This window comes from Amaranthus tricolor, chromosome 11 (genome assembly GCF_026212465.1).
Source record: "Amaranthus tricolor cultivar Red isolate AtriRed21 chromosome 11, ASM2621246v1, whole genome shotgun sequence".
NCBI lineage: Eukaryota > Viridiplantae > Streptophyta > Magnoliopsida > Caryophyllales > Amaranthaceae > Amaranthus > Amaranthus tricolor.
This window is the reverse complement of record NC_080057.1, coordinates 6,374,741-6,392,960: the sequence shown is the minus strand read 5'-3', so window position 1 is coordinate 6,392,960 and position 18,220 is coordinate 6,374,741.

The following is an 18,220-nucleotide window of genomic DNA, read 5'->3' as shown; positions in this document are numbered from 1 at the left end:
TGTTTGAGATAAGCTTTAATGCTGGATTCTGAAAGTAAATGCATAGTTTCAGATTCTTTTTGAATGCTTCTAGTCTCTTCATGAGTTTTGATGCTAAATGCAGTCTTAAAATCAGTAATGCCTATATGATAAATTTTTGTAAGGATCGACTGCAAATCTGCAAAAGAGGTTCTAGAAAAGGATGTCAAAAACATTGTTTCTAAACAAATTTTTGCAAGATGGCAAGCAATTTTATCAGTATTATATAATTGATAATAATACTTTGTTTTCTAATAATCAGTAATGCCTAATTAATAATATCCAATTTAAGAAAATTATATAATAATAACTTTTGTACAGGTTTTCTCTTATTGTTTAAGAAAATTATCTAGTTCACAAAACTTAATATATCTTATAACAAATATATTAACTTTTGAGAAATAGGATATATTAGTTGTGGATATATTAAGTTAATTAAAACAAATGGTTATGTTTTTGACATATCCTAGTTTTAAGATATAACAAATATATATAATAGTTAAAAATAATAATTTATAATGGTTATGTACTCCATTTATAATTTATATTTTGTAGTTTTGTATTAACTTATATAATTGTTAATACAACTTAAAATAATATTAAGTTTAATATTTTAAGTTAATACAAATATTATTTAAGTTAATTAAAATATATTTGTTATAATAATAATTATATATATTATAGAAATATTATTTAAGTTATAATATTATATATATTAAAACAAATATAAGTTAATAATTAATTATCAAATATATAATTAAAGTTAAGATATATATAATTAAGATATATATATTTCTAGTTTTAATGTTTTAATATATTAACATTTTTTAATTATAAGTTAATATATATTTTGTAGATATTAACTATATTAAACATTAAAATATCTTAAAACAAATAATTGTATTGATAGAGTCAAAATATAATTATATTAAACAAATTATATAATTAAGTTAATATATATATGTTAATATATGATAATATATATAATATAATTATAATATCTATATAATATATATTTTGTAGATATTATAATATTATAGATATTATATTTTAATATATTATGTTTTAAATAATATATTATAACATTAAAATAAGTTTAACAAATATTGTTTTATAACTAAAACATAATATATTAATATTATTTTAATATATTATGTTTTAAATATAGATATTAGTTAATAAGATATTTTTTAAGTTAATATATTATGTTTATATATAATTTCTATCAATACAATTATTTGTTTTAATTATTAATATATTAACTTAAATATATATTATATAATTAATATATTAACTTAATTATATAATATATATTAATTATATAATATCTATATAATTAATATATTAACTATTAAAATACATAATTAATTAACAATTATTAAGATATTATCTACAAATACAAATATATTAACTATTAAAATTAAGATATTATAGATCTATAATTAACTATTATAAATTATTAATTGTAGTTCATAAATTTGTTTTAATATTCTATTAATAATTTTAAGTTAATACAAGATATATATATTTTATTTTATTAATATAACTTATATCCTAATTATTAACAATTATAGTATTAACTTATATTATTATTAACTACAAAATATATATTAAATTATTAAAACAAATATATATAATTAATTTAATTATATATCAAAACACAACTTAAAATAATATATTAAAACAAATATTATAACAATTAAGTTTTGATCATAAGAAAAGTTTAACTATTATAATATATCAAAACTAATATATTATGGTCTACAGCTTATTAGAGAAAATATCTTATGGAGAACTAGATATTATTAACCATTTAAGAAAATATGACTGAATTGAATGGGAACAGTGGGACCACCTAACCGAGAACACCAAGACTTAAAATGGCTTACCAACAACTTAATTAGGCTGACCAAGCACTTTACCAACACTCAATACAAATGCAATTTAATAAATGCACAATTAATCAATTTAATAACTTACTGGCTCTGATACCAATAGGGAGTACAGGATCGATAGAGAAAATAATTTAATAATTTTGTGGATATAAATCTTATTATATAATTGATAATAATAAGATAAGTAAAGAAAGTTAGATTTATTTGAGATAAGACTTAAACAAAAGAAAATTACAGGATGCTCTCATCTTAGAGCTAGACACTTTATTTATACACAAAGGAAGAGATAAGGTGCAATCTGCTCTTCCAATAAGAAATTAAAGAGAAATAGTACAAACATAATTATTAAAGTTACACTATAATACTGTAGAAGATGCTTTGAATTACTATTGAAGATGCTTTACTGTTGAAGATGCTTTGAATCACTGTTGGAGATGCTTTACTGTTGAAGATGCTTTGAATTACTGTTGGAGATGCTTTTGATTTCGTCATTGCTTACGTTTGTGCTTCCGGATGAATTAATTTGAGTTGTTGAACATTTGAATGATACTTTTGATTTCGTCATTGCTTACGTTTGTGCTTCCGGATGAATTAATTTGAGTTGTTGAACATTTGAATTGAACTTTTGTGAACTCAATATTAAAAGTCGTATGGATCTTGAGCAAATGGGCCACCAAATGTTGGATCATAAGACTCATTTGAAAACTCCGATAAAATCTCATCAGAGGATTCTTCTGATAATATTTTCTTTGCATATTGTGGATCTTCAAGAATCTTTTTGAGAATAGCTTTCTGGACTTTAGATAATGATTCTGAATTTGGACTTTCTACTTTGGGATTTTTATTGTGTTGAGGAGAGTTTGAATTTGATGTTGCTTTTGAGGGTGAAGGTTTGTTGGTGGTTGATGGAGATTGGTATTCCATTTTTATACCGGTTTGAAAAAAGGAGATAACATTTTTTGTTGAACAAATTTCTAAGGTAAATTTGTCCCACCATTTAATTTTGAATTCTCTTATTAATGAATATGGATATGGACGTGGAAGGTGTTGTTTGAGACAGTAACTCCAACATAGAATCCATGGAATTTTAAATTCTGCATGAAACATGACTGGAGTTTCATAAGCTTGATAATTTGAATTGGCAACAAAAGTTGTGAAACCCTCATTGCATTCTTTTGGATAAATTTGAGGAGTTGGTCCAAATAAATACCACCAATGATAAAACCACATAGGATATTTCTTTGGACAATATTTGTCAAATATAAAAAACCATGAATGATCAAATGGTCTGAATAAAAATGCTCTATACCAGGCCATTTTGTAATCATAGTATGAGTAATTTTGAGGGAAAAATCTTTTTGAAAAAATTCGTTCTGCATAAGGGTCTCCCCATTCTACAGACGAAATAATTTTCTTAAAAATACATTTTGAATAAATTATTTTTTCTGAAGAATCCTTGATATGTTGGATTTCAACAGAGTTTGAATCTACTAAAATGAATTCATAAAACCTTTGAGTTTTAAAACGATTTTCTGGTATCCATTCGCAACCTTTTGGAAAAGTTTTTTGATTGATTGAATTAATAATTTGTGGGCTTTGAGGAATTGTAAAATTAGTGAGATATACATTTTCTATTTCGGTTTTTGTAATGTATGCAGATTTGGTAAAGCTTTGTGTTGGTATTTTTGTAGTTGGTTCTTTTTGTTTTGAATTTGAAATAATATTTTGTGAAGTAGGCTCTTGAACAATTTGTGAATATGGAAGTGGGGGAAAATCATTTAGTTGAGTAAATTTGTTTGAAATGGATAGGGTAGTTTGAAGATTTTTGGAGGATGAAAATTTATTTTGTTCTGTTTTGTTTGGTTTTGGATCTGGTTCCATTTCGTAATCATCTGAACTCTGGAACCCTTTGAGTTTTTCTTGCTGATTCTTCTTCCTTGGCATTATGATGTCCCTGTAGAAATTCTCTGGTTAAGAAATCAGGGAGAGAGTTACTTTCGCCTCTTATATGCTCTATTTGAAAATCAAATACTGATAAAATTGCTTGCCATCTTGCAAAAATTTGTTTAGAAACAATGTTTTTGACATCCTTTTCTAGAACCTCTTTTGCAGATTTGCAGTCGATCCTTATCAAAAATTTTTTGTTGTAAAGATCATCTTGAAATTTTGAAACGCATAGTACTATAGATAAAATTTCCTTTTTAATGGTAGAATAATTTTTTTGAGGTCCGAGCCAGAGACCTGAATGAAATCTAACTAATTGTTCTTTTGTATCTATTCTTTGTTTTAATATGCCACCATATCCTATTTCTGATGCATCTGTTTCTACTATCATGAATGCAGATGGATCTGGAATGCCTAGACATGGAAGTGATTTGATTTTTTGTTTTAATTCAATAATAGTCTTAGTATGAATTTCTGACCAGGGAGGCGGATTTTTTTGAAGTCTTTGAAAGAGGGGCATGCAAATTTGTCTGAGCTTTGGGAAAAAATCTGATATATAATTTAGACATCCCAAAAATCTTTGTAACTGGGTTTTGTCTTTAATTTCGTTAGGGAATTTTTCTGCAAATTCTAAAGACCTTGTAATTGGCTTGATTGTTCCTTTATAAATGTCATGTCCCAAAAATCTAATTTTTGTTTGAAATAATTTCATTTTAGTGGCAGAAACTACTAAACCATTTTTTTCAACAGTGTTTAGAAATATATGTAAATGTTTGAAATGTTGATCAATATCATGAGAAAAAATTAAAACATCATCTATATAAACAATTATGAATGAAGAAAATTGATTGAAAATATCATTCATTATATGTTGAAATTCAGAAGGAGCATTTTTAAGTCCAAAAGGCATTACATTCCACTCATAATGTCCAAATGGTACCGTGAATGCAGTTTTATACCTATCTTCTTTAGCAATTTGTATTTGCCAGAAACCAGATTTCATATCAAATTTTGAAAATATTTTGGCTTTATATAAGCGATTAATTAAATCTCTTTTATTTGGGATTGGATATCTTATCCATTGAAGAACTTTGTTTAAAGGTTTGTAATTAATAACTAATCTAGGAACTCCTCTTTCTTTTTCTGCTGCATTCATAACATAAAATGCTGCACAGCTCCAAGGAGATTTGGATGGAGTTATTAATTTTTTATCTAAAAGAGTTTGAATTTCTTTCTTGCAGAATTCAAGATGCTCAGAATTCATTTGGATGGGTCTAGCTTTTGTAGGAATATTTTTTTCAGAGAAATCTTTTTCATATGGCAATGTGACAATATGCCTTTTTCTATCCCAAAAGGCATTTGGAATATCAGCACAAACTTTTGATTTAAAAATATTTTCTAAATTAAAAATTTTTTGTTGCAATTTTGATTGTTGTAATTGTTCTTCAATCCTTTGAAAAGAAATTTCTTCTTTTAAAGAAGAAATTTGAAATTCTTTTTGTTTTATTAAATTTATACTTTGTATTACTGAAGAATTTTGTAATAAATTAATATCTTTTTGTAACATGGGACTTAAAAAAGGAAATGATAATTGTTTCCCTAAAATTTTTGTATGAACACCTTTGTCATCAACCCAAAAAGGATAAATTTGTGTTAAAAAGGGAGTGCCTAATATTATTTCTTCCTTAATATCATTAATAATAATGAAAGTATTAGTAAAACTATAATTTTCATTTATGATCTTTCCTTTTGAAATTTTATATTTAATATCCATGGGTGAACTATTTGCACTATATAACCGAGTTTTTGTTTTTTCATAAAATTTAGTTGGGACTAATCCTTCCCTTAAGCAATTTTGATCCGCTCCACTATCAATTAAAGCAATATAGGTTTTTTGAAAATCTCCAATTTGAAAAGTAACTGGTGCATACCATTTTTGAAAATTAATTTTATTAATAACAGTGATAAAATCATCATCATCCCCATTAACTTTCTCTTTTCCCAAAGAAAGATTTTCTTTATAGATGGGGTTTTCTAAAATAGATAATTTTGTTTCAAGTTCGAAATCTTTGATTTCTAAATGCTTTAAACTATTTTTGATAGAAATGATGTCTTCTTTGATTTTATTTATTTCAAGTTGAAGATCTTTGACCGAAAGAGTTTGATTCTTAATAGGAATTAATTTAGAAGTCATTTCTTTGGAAGAGTATTTTTCTAATAATTTTGAAATATTGAAAGGTTCAATTTGAGGAATTGGAATACTTTCTTTGTTTTTAGAGGTAGAGGTTTCACCCAAAACCATAGTTTTGAGTTTCAAAAGGGTTTCTCTTTTGATCTCTTTATCTTGGATTTTGTCAACGAGATCAAAAAGAAATTCCACATTTTTCTCTTTATCTGTTAAAACATTAATGCATTTGATAGGAGAGGAAGAAATCGAAGATTCAGAATCAGAAGTTTGATCATTAATTTGTAAAATTTCGTCATCTTCCTTTTCTGAAGAAGAAGAAGAAGTAGACTCAGGGGTTTGTAATAATATTTTGGATATTTTATCTCCTAGCTCAGAGTCGTTAATAAATAATTCTTGAATCTTTTTCTTTGTGGTACAAGCATTTGCTTTATGTCCAGGTTTTCCACACGAATAACAAAAGATTTTGAAAGCTTTGTTTGATTTTCGGAAATTTCCGAAATTTTTCTTTCCTCGTTTCTTTCGATAATAAGAAGGATAAGAATTTTTATTTTTATCTTTTGAAAATTTAGAAAATTGTTTTTTAATTTTCTTTTTTGTAGAGGGAGCTCTAATAGCTTCCATACCAAATGCTTCACAGAAACATCCAATTTCTTTCCTAGATTGTTTCTTTTCAGAGGTATATTTGGCTTGGAGTTTGAGTTCTTCACATAAAGAAAGACCTTCCTTTTTAATGAAAGCGAAAAGTCCTCCATAAGTAGTATTATTAAGAGCTTGTTCTTTATCTGTATCATGTTCAGCTATTTTTCTAAAAATTCTTTGAGCAAATAATTTTGGTAGTCCTGATATAAATTTTTCTTTCCAAAAACTTTGATTGCAATCTTGTCTTTGTAAAACATAACTAAAGAAGGTATCTTTATACCATCTATAGTCACTTAATGTTGGGCAACGTAAATTTTGTAAAATCGTTTCTCCAGAAGAAAGAGTTTGAGTAGGGTTACCGACAAAATGAAAGGCAATAACTATGATTAAGAAATCACAGCAGTCAGATTTTTGAAATACATTTCCTTGATCATCCATGATGTCAGTAACGTGATTCAAAATTTCTAATCTGTCTTGTAAAGTGAGAAGATTATCCCACCAGTTTTTTAATTGCCCAGTAAAACCTGATATAATAAAACCAAAAATTATTTGTTCATCCAAAGGTTTTGCCTTGTAAGCTACAATAGCCATTCCCATATTTTGAAGAGTATTAAGAATTTCATAATCAGATTTTCCATCTATGTTCCATTCATGGATCATATCTGGGGAAAAGGATTTGGAGGTAAATGTAGACCTTTCTTCATATTGAAGATCAACAGGAGTAGGCCTAGGATAATAGTTTTTTGTAGGGATATTCTTCCAAGATGATCGTATTTTATTAATTTGATGAGGATCATTATCAGATTCTTGAAATTGCTTTGCAACTTTTGAAATGATTAAAGACTCAGAATTTTCTTCATCAGAAGATATCTCTGAACTTTGATATTTACTCAAAACCTTAATATGACTTGGACTATCTGCTAATTTTTGTAAAGATTTTTGAATTTTATCTAACACTGCAGAATTAGAGTTAGAAGAAGTAAAACCATTTTTTGGAAACATTTGAGTCATAGGTATAGTTAATCCTGGTGGTTTGAAATGCGGTGCAGAAACCTTATTAGATCCTAATGATGCAATCGTATTAGGGGCTATGGATCTAGAGGTTTCTTTTTGTAAATTATCAACCTTATTTGAAAGTTGATCTACTTGTGTAGCAACGGTATGAAGGATTTGATTTGTAAAATTATTTTGATGATAAATTTTAATGATGTCTTCTACATTTGGAGTTTTATCTGTTTGATCTACTCTTCCTTCTTTAAAAGGACTAGCCTTTATTTCACGGTCATAATAGGGAAAAGTAATATTTTGTAATGGTGGATGAACTGAACTAATTGTTTGTCCATCCTTCAAAACCCAATTTTTTTGAAGTTTGGTTTGTACAAATATGTGATTTTGAGAATATGGATTAGCAATACCTTGTTTTTCACAAAACAATAAAAACCATGTAAAAAACGGGATATTAATTTGAATAGTATTCATATCTTTATACCATACATCTCTTATTGAGTCTTTAAAGGAGCGAGAAAAAGATCTAAACCAATCTCGATGTTCAGCATTGTGAGAGGAATTAAATTCATCTCTTAGATAGTTTTTATCTATTTCAAAATCTTTAGTAATTGTATTGATAGAGTCAAAATTTTGCATATCAGACATTGTGGGAGATGCAGGTCTAGATGAAGAGATTTGAGAAGTTTGAGAAGCATTTGCTTCATATTCAGGAATAGGAGATTTATATCTGACTTTGATTGGTTCAGAAATGACTGAAGTTGTTTTTTGAGGAAGAGAAAAAGATCTTCGTGGATAGTTGGAAGAAGAAGTACAAGGAGAACTAGATAATTCTCTCATAGACCCAAACCTTATAAGAACTTTATTTTCGTCTTCCTCAATGCATTCTATTTCTTGTCTTATGTTTCTAGGAGGCATTGGATTTGAGAATTGAAATGTCTCAGGAATAGAAATTTGATCCCATCTCAAGGTTTTTGCTGTAGAAACTATTGATTTAGTATTCTCAGCATGAACCTCTATAAAAATAGTTTCTTCTTTTGAAGAAGCCTCATGTATGAATTTTGGATTAACTGTGGAATTCATTAATCTAAAATAAACACGGAAAACAATTGCAAAATTTCTAGCAAACTCTTTAAATTTATTATTTAAAATTTGAATATCTAAAATTAATGAAGATAAGATTAATGGGTCTTGAAGATCTACTGTAAAGTTTGGAAAACAATTGAAATATATTGGGCCATTACAGTACAGGATCGATAGAGAAAATAATTTAATAATTTTGTGGATATAAATCTTATTATATAATTGATAATAATAAGATAAGTAAAGAAAGTTAGATTTATTTGAGATAAGACTTAAACAAAAGAAAATTACAGGATGCTCTCATCTTAGAGCTAGACACTTTATTTATACACAAAGGAAGAGATAAGGTGCAATCTGCTCTTCCAATAAGAAATTAAAGAGAAATAGTACAAACATAATTATTAAAGTTACACTATAATACTGTAGAAGATGCTTTGAATTACTATTGAAGATGCTTTACTGTTGAAGATGCTTTGAATCACTGTTGGAGATGCTTTACTGTTGAAGATGCTTTGAATTACTGTTGGAGATGCTTTTGATTTCGTCATTGCTTACGTTTGTGCTTCCGGATGAATTAATTTGAGTTGTTGAACATTTGAATGATACTTTTGATTTCGTCATTGCTTACGTTTGTGCTTCCGGATGAATTAATTTGAATTGAATGGGAACAGTGGGACCACCTAACCGAGAACACCAAGACTTAAAATGGCTTACCAACAACTTAATTAGGCTGACCAAGCACTTTACCAACACTCAATACAAATGCAATTTAATAAATGCACAATTAATCAATTTAATAACTTACTGGCTCTGATACCAATAGGGAGTACAGGATCGATAGAGAAAATAATTTAATAATTTTGTGGATATAAATCTTATTATATAATTGATAATAATAAGATAAGTAAAGAAAGTTAGATTTATTTGAGATAAGACTTAAACAAAAGAAAATTACAGGATGCTCTCATCTTAGAGCTAGACACTTTATTTATACACAAAGGAAGAGATAAGGTGCAATCTGCTCTTCCAATAAGAAATTAAAGAGAAATAGTACAAACATAATAATTAAAGTTACACTATAATACTGTAGAAGATGCTTTGAATTACTATTGAAGATGCTTTACTGTTGAAGATGCTTTGAATTACTGTTGGAGATGCTTTACTGTTGAAGATGCTTTGAATTACTGTTGGAGATGCTTTTGATTTCGTCATTGCTTACGTTTGTGCTTCCGGATGAATTAATTTGAGTTGTTGAACATTTGAATGATACTTTTGATTTCGTCATTGCTTACGTTTGTGCTTCCGGATGAATTAATTTGAGTTGTTGAACATTTGAATTGAACTTTTGTGAACTCAATATTAAAAGTCGTATGGATCTTGAGCAAATGGGCCACCAAATGTTGGATCATAAGACTCATTTGAAAACTCCGATAAAATCTCATCAGAGGATTCTTCTGATAATATTTTCTTTGCATATTGTGGATCTTCAAGAATCTTTTTGAGAATAGCTTTCTGGACTTTAGATAATGATTCTGAATTTGGACTTTCTACTTTGGGATTTTTATTGTGTTGAGGAGAATTTGAATTTGATGTTGCTTTTGAGGGTGAAGGTTTGTTGGTGGTTGATGGAGATTGGTATTCCATTTTTATACCGGTTTGAAAAAAGGAGATAACATTTTTTGTTGAACAAATTTCTAAGGTAAATTTGTCCCACCATTTAATTTTGAATTCTCTTATTAATGAATATGGAAGTGGGGGAAAATCATTTAGTTGAGTAAATTTGTTTGAAATGGATAGGGTAGTTTGAAGATTTTTGGAGGATGAAAATTTATTTTGTTCTGTTTTGTTTGGTTTTGGATCTGGTTCCATTTCGTAATCATCTGAACTCTGGAACCCTTTGAGTTTTTCTTGCTGATTCTTCTTCCTTGGCATTATGATGTCCCTGTAGAAATTCTCTAGTTAAGAAATCAGGGAGAGAGTTACTTTCGCCTCTTATATGCTCTATTTGAAAATCAAATACTGATAAAATTGCTTGCCATCTTGCAAAAATTTGTTTAGAAACAATGTTTTTGACATCCTTTTCTAGAACCTCTTTTGCAGATTTGCAGTCGATCCTTATCAAAAATTTTTTGTTGTAAAGATCATCTTGAAATTTTGAAACGCATAGTACTATAGATAAAATTTCCTTTTTAATGGTAGAATAATTTTTTTGAGGTCCGAGCCAGAGACCTGAATGAAATCTAACTAATTGTTCTTTTGTATCTATTCTTTGTTTTAATATGCCACCATATCCTATTTCTGATGCATCTGTTTCTACTATCATGAATGCAGATGGATCTGGAATGCCTAGACATGGAAGTGATTTGATTTTTTGTTTTAATTCAATAATAGTCTTAGTATGAATTTCTGACCAGGGAGGCGGATTTTTTTGAAGTCTTTGAAAGAGGGGCATGCAAATTTGTCTGAGCTTTGGGAAAAAATCTGATATATAATTTAGACATCCCAAAAATCTTTGTAACTGGGTTTTGTCTTTAATTTCGTTAGGGAATTTTTCTGCAAATTCTAAAGACCTTGTAATTGGCTTGATTGTTCCTTTATAAATGTCATGTCCCAAAAATCTAATTTTTGTTTGAAATAATTTCATTTTAGTGGCAGAAACTACTAAACCATTTTTTTCAACAGTGTTTAGAAATATATGTAAATGTTTGAAATGTTGATCAATATCATGAGAAAAAATTAAAACATCATCTATATAAACAATTATGAATGAAGAAAATTGATTGAAAATATCATTCATTATATGTTGAAATTCAGAAGGAGCATTTTTAAGTCCAAAAGGCATTACATTCCACTCATAATGTCCAAATGGTACCGTGAATGCAGTTTTATACCTATCTTCTTTAGCAATTTGTATTTGCCAGAAACCAGATTTCATATCAAATTTTGAAAATATTTTGGCTTTATATAAGCGATTAATTAAATCTCTTTTATTTGGGATTGGATATCTTATCCATTGAAGAACTTTGTTTAAAGGTTTGTAATTAATAACTAATCTAGGAACTCCTCTTTCTTTTTCTGCTGCATTCATAACATAAAATGCTGCACAGCTCCAAGGAGATTTGGATGGAGTTATTAATTTTTTATCTAAAAGAGTTTGAATTTCTTTCTTGCAGAATTCAAGATGCTCAGAATTCATTTGGATGGGTCTAGCTTTTGTAGGAATATTTTTTTCAGAGAAATCTTTTTCATATGGCAATGTGACAATATGCCTTTTTCTATCCCAAAAGGCATTTGGAATATCAGCACAAACTTTTGATTTTAAAATATTTTCTAAATTAAAAATTTTTTGTTGCAATTTTGATTGTTGTAATTGTTCTTCAATCCTTTGAAAAGAAATTTCTTCTTTTAAAGAAGAAATTTGAAATTCTTTTTGTTTTATTAAATTTATACTTTGTATTACTGAAGAATTTTGTAATAAATTAATATCTTTTTGTAACATGGGACTTAAAAAAGGAAATGATAATTGTTTCCCTAAAATTTTTGTATGAACACCTTTGTCATCAACCCAAAAAGGATAAATTTGTGTTAAAAAGGGAGTGCCTAATATTATTTCTTCCTTAATATCATTAATAATAATGAAAGTATTAGTAAAACTATAATTTTCATTTATGATCTTTCCTTTTGAAATTTTATATTTAATATCCATGGGTGAACTATTTGCACTATATAACCGAGTTTTTGTTTTTTCATAAAATTTAGTTGGGACTAATCCTTCCCTTAAGCAATTTTGATCCGCTCCACTATCAATTAAAGCAATATAGGTTTTTTGAAAATCTCCAATTTGAAAAGTAACTGGTGCATACCATTTTTGAAAATTAATTTTATTAATAACAGTGATAAAATCATCATCATCCCCATTAACTTTCTCTTTTCCCAAAGAAAGATTTTCTTTATAGATGGGGTTTTCTAAAATAGATAATTTTGTTTCAAGTTCGAAATCTTTGATTTCTAAATGCTTTAAACTATTTTTGATAGAAATGATGTCTTCTTTGATTTTATTTATTTCAAGTTGAAGATCTTTGACCGAAAGAGTTTGATTCTTAATAGGAATTAATTTAGAAGTCATTTCTTTGGAAGAGTATTTTTCTAATAATTTTGAAATATTGAAAGGTTCAATTTGAGGAATTGGAATACTTTCTTTGTTTTTAGAGGTAGAGGTTTCACCCAAAACCATAGTTTTGAGTTTCAAAAGGGTTTCTCTTTTGATCTCTTTATCTTGGATTTTGTCAACGAGATCAAAAAGAAATTCCACATTTTTCTCTTTATCTGTTAAAACATTAATGCATTTGATAGGAGAGGAAGAAATCGAAGATTCAGAATCAGAAGTTTGATCATTAATTTGTAAAATTTCGTCATCTTCCTTTTCTGAAGAAGAAGAAGAAGTAGACTCAGGGGTTTGTAATAATATTTTGGATATTTTATCTCCTAGCTCAGAGTCGTTAATAAATAATTCTTGAATCTTTTTCTTTGTGGTACAAGCATTTGCTTTATGTCCAGGTTTTCCACACGAATAACAAAAGATTTTGAAAGCTTTGTTTGATTTTCGGAAATTTCCGAAATTTTTCTTTCCTCGTTTCTTTCGATAATAAGAAGGATAAGAATTTTTATTTTTATCTTTTGAAAATTTAGAAAATTGTTTTTTAATTTTCTTTTTTGTAGAGGGAGCTCTAATAGCTTCCATACCAAATGCTTCACAGAAACATCCAATTTCTTTCCTAGATTGTTTCTTTTCAGAGGTATATTTGGCTTGGAGTTTGAGTTCTTCACATAAAGAAAGACCTTCCTTTTTAATGAAAGCGAAAAGTCCTCCATAAGTAGTATTATTAAGAGCTTGTTCTTTATCTGTATCATGTTCAGCTATTTTTCTAAAAATTCTTTGAGCAAATAATTTTGGTAGTCCTGATATAAATTTTTCTTTCCAAAAACTTTGATTGCAATCTTGTCTTTGTAAAACATAACTAAAGAAGGTATCTTTATACCATCTATAGTCACTTAAAGTTGGGCAACGTAAATTTTGTAAAATCGTTTCTCCAGAAGAAAGAGTTTGAGTAGGGTTACCGACAAAATGAAAGGCAATAACTATGATTAAGAAATCACAGCAGTCAGATTTTTGAAATACATTTCCTTGATCATCCATGATGTCAGTAACGTGATTCAAAATTTCTAATCTGTCTTGTAAAGTGAGAAGATTATCCCACCAGTTTTTTAATTGCCCAGTAAAACCTGATATAATAAAACCAAAAATTATTTGTTCATCCAAAGGTTTTGCCTTGTAAGCTACAATAGCCATTCCCATATTTTGAAGAGTATTAAGAATTTCATAATCAGATTTTCCATCTATGTTCCATTCATGGATCATATCTGGGGAAAAGGATTTGGAGGTAAATGTAGACCTTTCTTCATATTGAAGATCAACAGGAGTAGGCCTAGGATAATAGTTTTTTGTAGGGATATTCTTCCAAGATGATCGTATTTTATTAATTTGATGAGGATCATTATCAGATTCTTGAAATTGCTTTGCAACTTTTGAAATGATTAAAGACTCAGAATTTTCTTCATCAGAAGATATCTCTGAACTTTGATATTTACTCAAAACCTTAATATGACTTGGACTATCTGCTAATTTTTGTAAAGATTTTTGAATTTTATCTAACACTGCAGAATTAGAGTTAGAAGAAGTAAAACCATTTTTTGGAAACATTTGAGTCATAGGTATAGTTAATCCTGGTGGTTTGAAATGTGGTGCAGAAACCTTATTAGATCCTAATGATGCAATCGTATTAGGGGCTATGGATCTAGAGGTTTCTTTTTGTAAATTATCAACCTTATTTGAAAGTTGATCTACTTGTGTAGCAACGGTATGAAGGATTTGATTTGTAAAATTATTTTGATGATAAATTTTAATGATGTCTTCTACATTTGGAGTTTTATCTGTTTGATCTACTCTTCCTTCTTTAAAAGGACTAGCCTTTATTTCACGGTCATAATAGGGAAAAGTAATATTTTGTAATGGTGGATGAACTGAACTAATTGTTTGTCCATCCTTCAAAACCCAATTTTTTTGAAGTTTGGTTTGTACAAATATGTGATTTTGAGAATATGGATTAGCAATACCTTGTTTTTCACAAAACAATAAAAACCATGTAAAAAACGGGATATTAATTTGAATAGTATTCATATCTTTATACCATACATCTCTTATTGAGTCTTTAAAGGAGCGAGAAAAAGATCTAAACCAATCTCGATGTTCAGCATTGTGAGAGGAATTAAATTCATCTCTTAGATAGTTTTTATCTATTTCAAAATCTTTAGTAATTGTATTGATAGAGTCAAAATTTTGCATATCAGACATTGTGGGAGATGCAGGTCTAGATGAAGAGATTTGAGAAGTTTGAGAAGCATTTGCTTCATATTCAGGAATAGGAGATTTATATCTGACTTTGATTGGTTCAGAAATGACTGAAGTTGTTTTTTGAGGAAAAGAAAAAGATCTTCGTGGATAGTTGGAAGAAGAAGTACAAGGAGAACTAGATAATTCTCTCATAGACCCAAACCTTATAAGAACTTTATTTTCGTCTTCCTCAATGCATTCTATTTCTTGTCTTATGTTTCTAGGAGGCATTGGATTTGAGAATTGAAATGTCTCAGGAATAGAAATTTGATCCCATCTCAAGGTTTTTGCTGTAGAAACTATTGATTTAGTATTCTCAGCATGAACCTCTATAAAAATAGTTTCTTCTTTTGAAGAAGCCTCATGTATGAATTTTGGATTAACTGTGGAATTCATTAATCTAAAATAAACACGGAAAACAATTGCAAAATTTCTAGCAAACTCTTTAAATTTATTATTTAAAATTTGAATATCTAAAATTAATGAAGATAAGATTAATGGGTCTTGAAGATCTACTGTAAAGTTTGGAAAACAATTGAAATATATTGGGCCATTACAGATATTAGTTTGAATCATAGCCAAAACAGAATCTTTATAATTATTAAGTCGATCGTCTCTGAGAGCTAGGAAAATTGGACAATCAACTCCTTTATGAACTAATGGTTTTATTCCTATTTGAACAATAGGGAGTACAGGATCGATAGAGAAAATAATTTAATAATTTTGTGGATATAAATCTTATTATATAATTGATAATAATAAGATAAGTAAAGAAAGTTAGATTTATTTGAGATAAGACTTAAACAAAAGAAAATTACAGGATGCTCTCATCTTAGAGCTAGACACTTTATTTATACACAAAGGAAGAGATAAGGTGCAATCTGCTCTTCCAATAAGAAATTAAAGAGAAATAGTACAAACATAATAATTAAAGTTACACTATAATACTGTAGAAGATGCTTTGAATTACTATTGAAGATGCTTTACTGTTGAAGATGCTTTGAATTACTGTTGGAGATGCTTTACTGTTGAAGATGCTTTGAATTACTGTTGGAGATGCTTTTGATTTCGTCATTGCTTACGTTTGTGCTTCCGGATGAATTAATTTGAGTTGTTGAACATTTGAATGATACTTTTGATTTCGTCATTGCTTACGTTTGTGCTTCCGGATGAATTAATTTGAGTTGTTGAACATTTGAATTGAACTTTTGTGAACTCAATATTAAAAGTCGTATGGATCTTGAGCAAATGGGCCACCAAATGTTGGATCATAAGACTCATTTGAAAACTCCGATAAAATCTCATCAGAGGATTCTTCTGATAATATTTTCTTTGCATATTGTGGATCTTCAAGAATCTTTTTGAGAATAGCTTTCTGGACTTTAGATAATGATTCTGAATTTGGACTTTCTACTTTGGGATTTTTATTGTGTTGAGGAGAATTTGAATTTGATGTTGCTTTTGAGGGTGAAGGTTTGTTGGTGGTTGATGGAGATTGGTATTCCATTTTTATACCGGTTTGAAAAAAGGAGATAACATTTTTTGTTGAACAAATTTCTAAGGTAAATTTGTCCCACCATTTAATTTTGAATTCTCTTATTAATGAATATGGATATGGACGTGGAGGGTGTTGTTTGAGACAGTAACTCCAACATAGAATCCATGGAATTTTAAATTCTGCATGAAACATGACTGGAGTTTCATAAGCTTGATAATTTGAATTGGCAACAAAAGTTGTGAAACCCTCATTGCATTCTTTTGGATAAATTTGAGGAGTTGGTCCAAATAAATACCACCAATGATAAAACCACATAGGATATTTCTTTGGACAATATTTGTCAAATATAAAAAACCATGAATGATCAAATGGTCTGAATAAAAATGCTCTATACCAGGCCATTTTGTAATCATAGTATGAGTAATTTTGAGGGAAAAATCTTTTTGAAAAAATTCGTTCTGCATAAGGGTCTCCCCATTCTACAGACGAAATAATTTTCTTAAAAATACATTTTGAATAAATTATTTTTTCTGAAGAATCCTTGATATGTTGGATTTCAACAGAGTTTGAATCTACTAAAATAAATTCATAAAACCTTTGAGTTTTAAAACGATTTTCTGGTATCCATTCGCAACCTTTTGGAAAAGTTTTTTGATTGATGGAATTAATAATTTGTGGGCTTTGAGGAATTGTAAAATTAGTGAGATATACATTTTCTATTTCGGTTTTTGTAATGTATGCAGATTTGGTAAAGCTTTGTGTTGGTATTTTTGTAGTTGGTTCTTTTTGTTTTGAATTTGAAATAATATTTTGTGTAGTAGGCTCTTGAACAATTTGTGAATATGGAAGTGGGGGAAAATCATTTAGTTGAGTAAATTTGTTTGAAATGGATAGGGTAGTTTGAAGATTTTTGGAGGATGAAAATTTATTTTGTTCTGTTTTGTTTGGTTTTGGATCTGGTTCCATTTCGTAATCATCTGAACTCTGGAACCCTTTGAGTTTTTCTTGCTGATTCTTCTTCCTTGGCATTATGATGTCCCTGTAGAAATTCTCTAGTTAAGAAATCAGGGAGAGAGTTACTTTCGCCTCTTATATGCTCTATTTGAAAATCAAATACTGATAAAATTGCTTGCCATCTTGCAAAAATTTGTTTAGAAACAATGTTTTTGACATCCTTTTCTAGAACCTCTTTTGCAGATTTGCAGTCGATCCTTATCAAAAATTTTTTGTTGTAAAGATCATCTTGAAATTTTGAAACGCATAGTACTATAGATAAAATTTCCTTTTTAATGGTAGAATAATTTTTTTGAGGTCCGAGCCAGAGACCTGAATGAAATCTAACTAATTGTTCTTTTGTATCTATTCTTTGTTTTAATATGCCACCATATCCTATTTCTGATGCATCTGTTTCTACTATCATGAATGCAGATGGATCTGGAATGCCTAGACATGGAAGTGATTTGATTTTTTGTTTTAATTCAATAATAGTCTTAGTATGA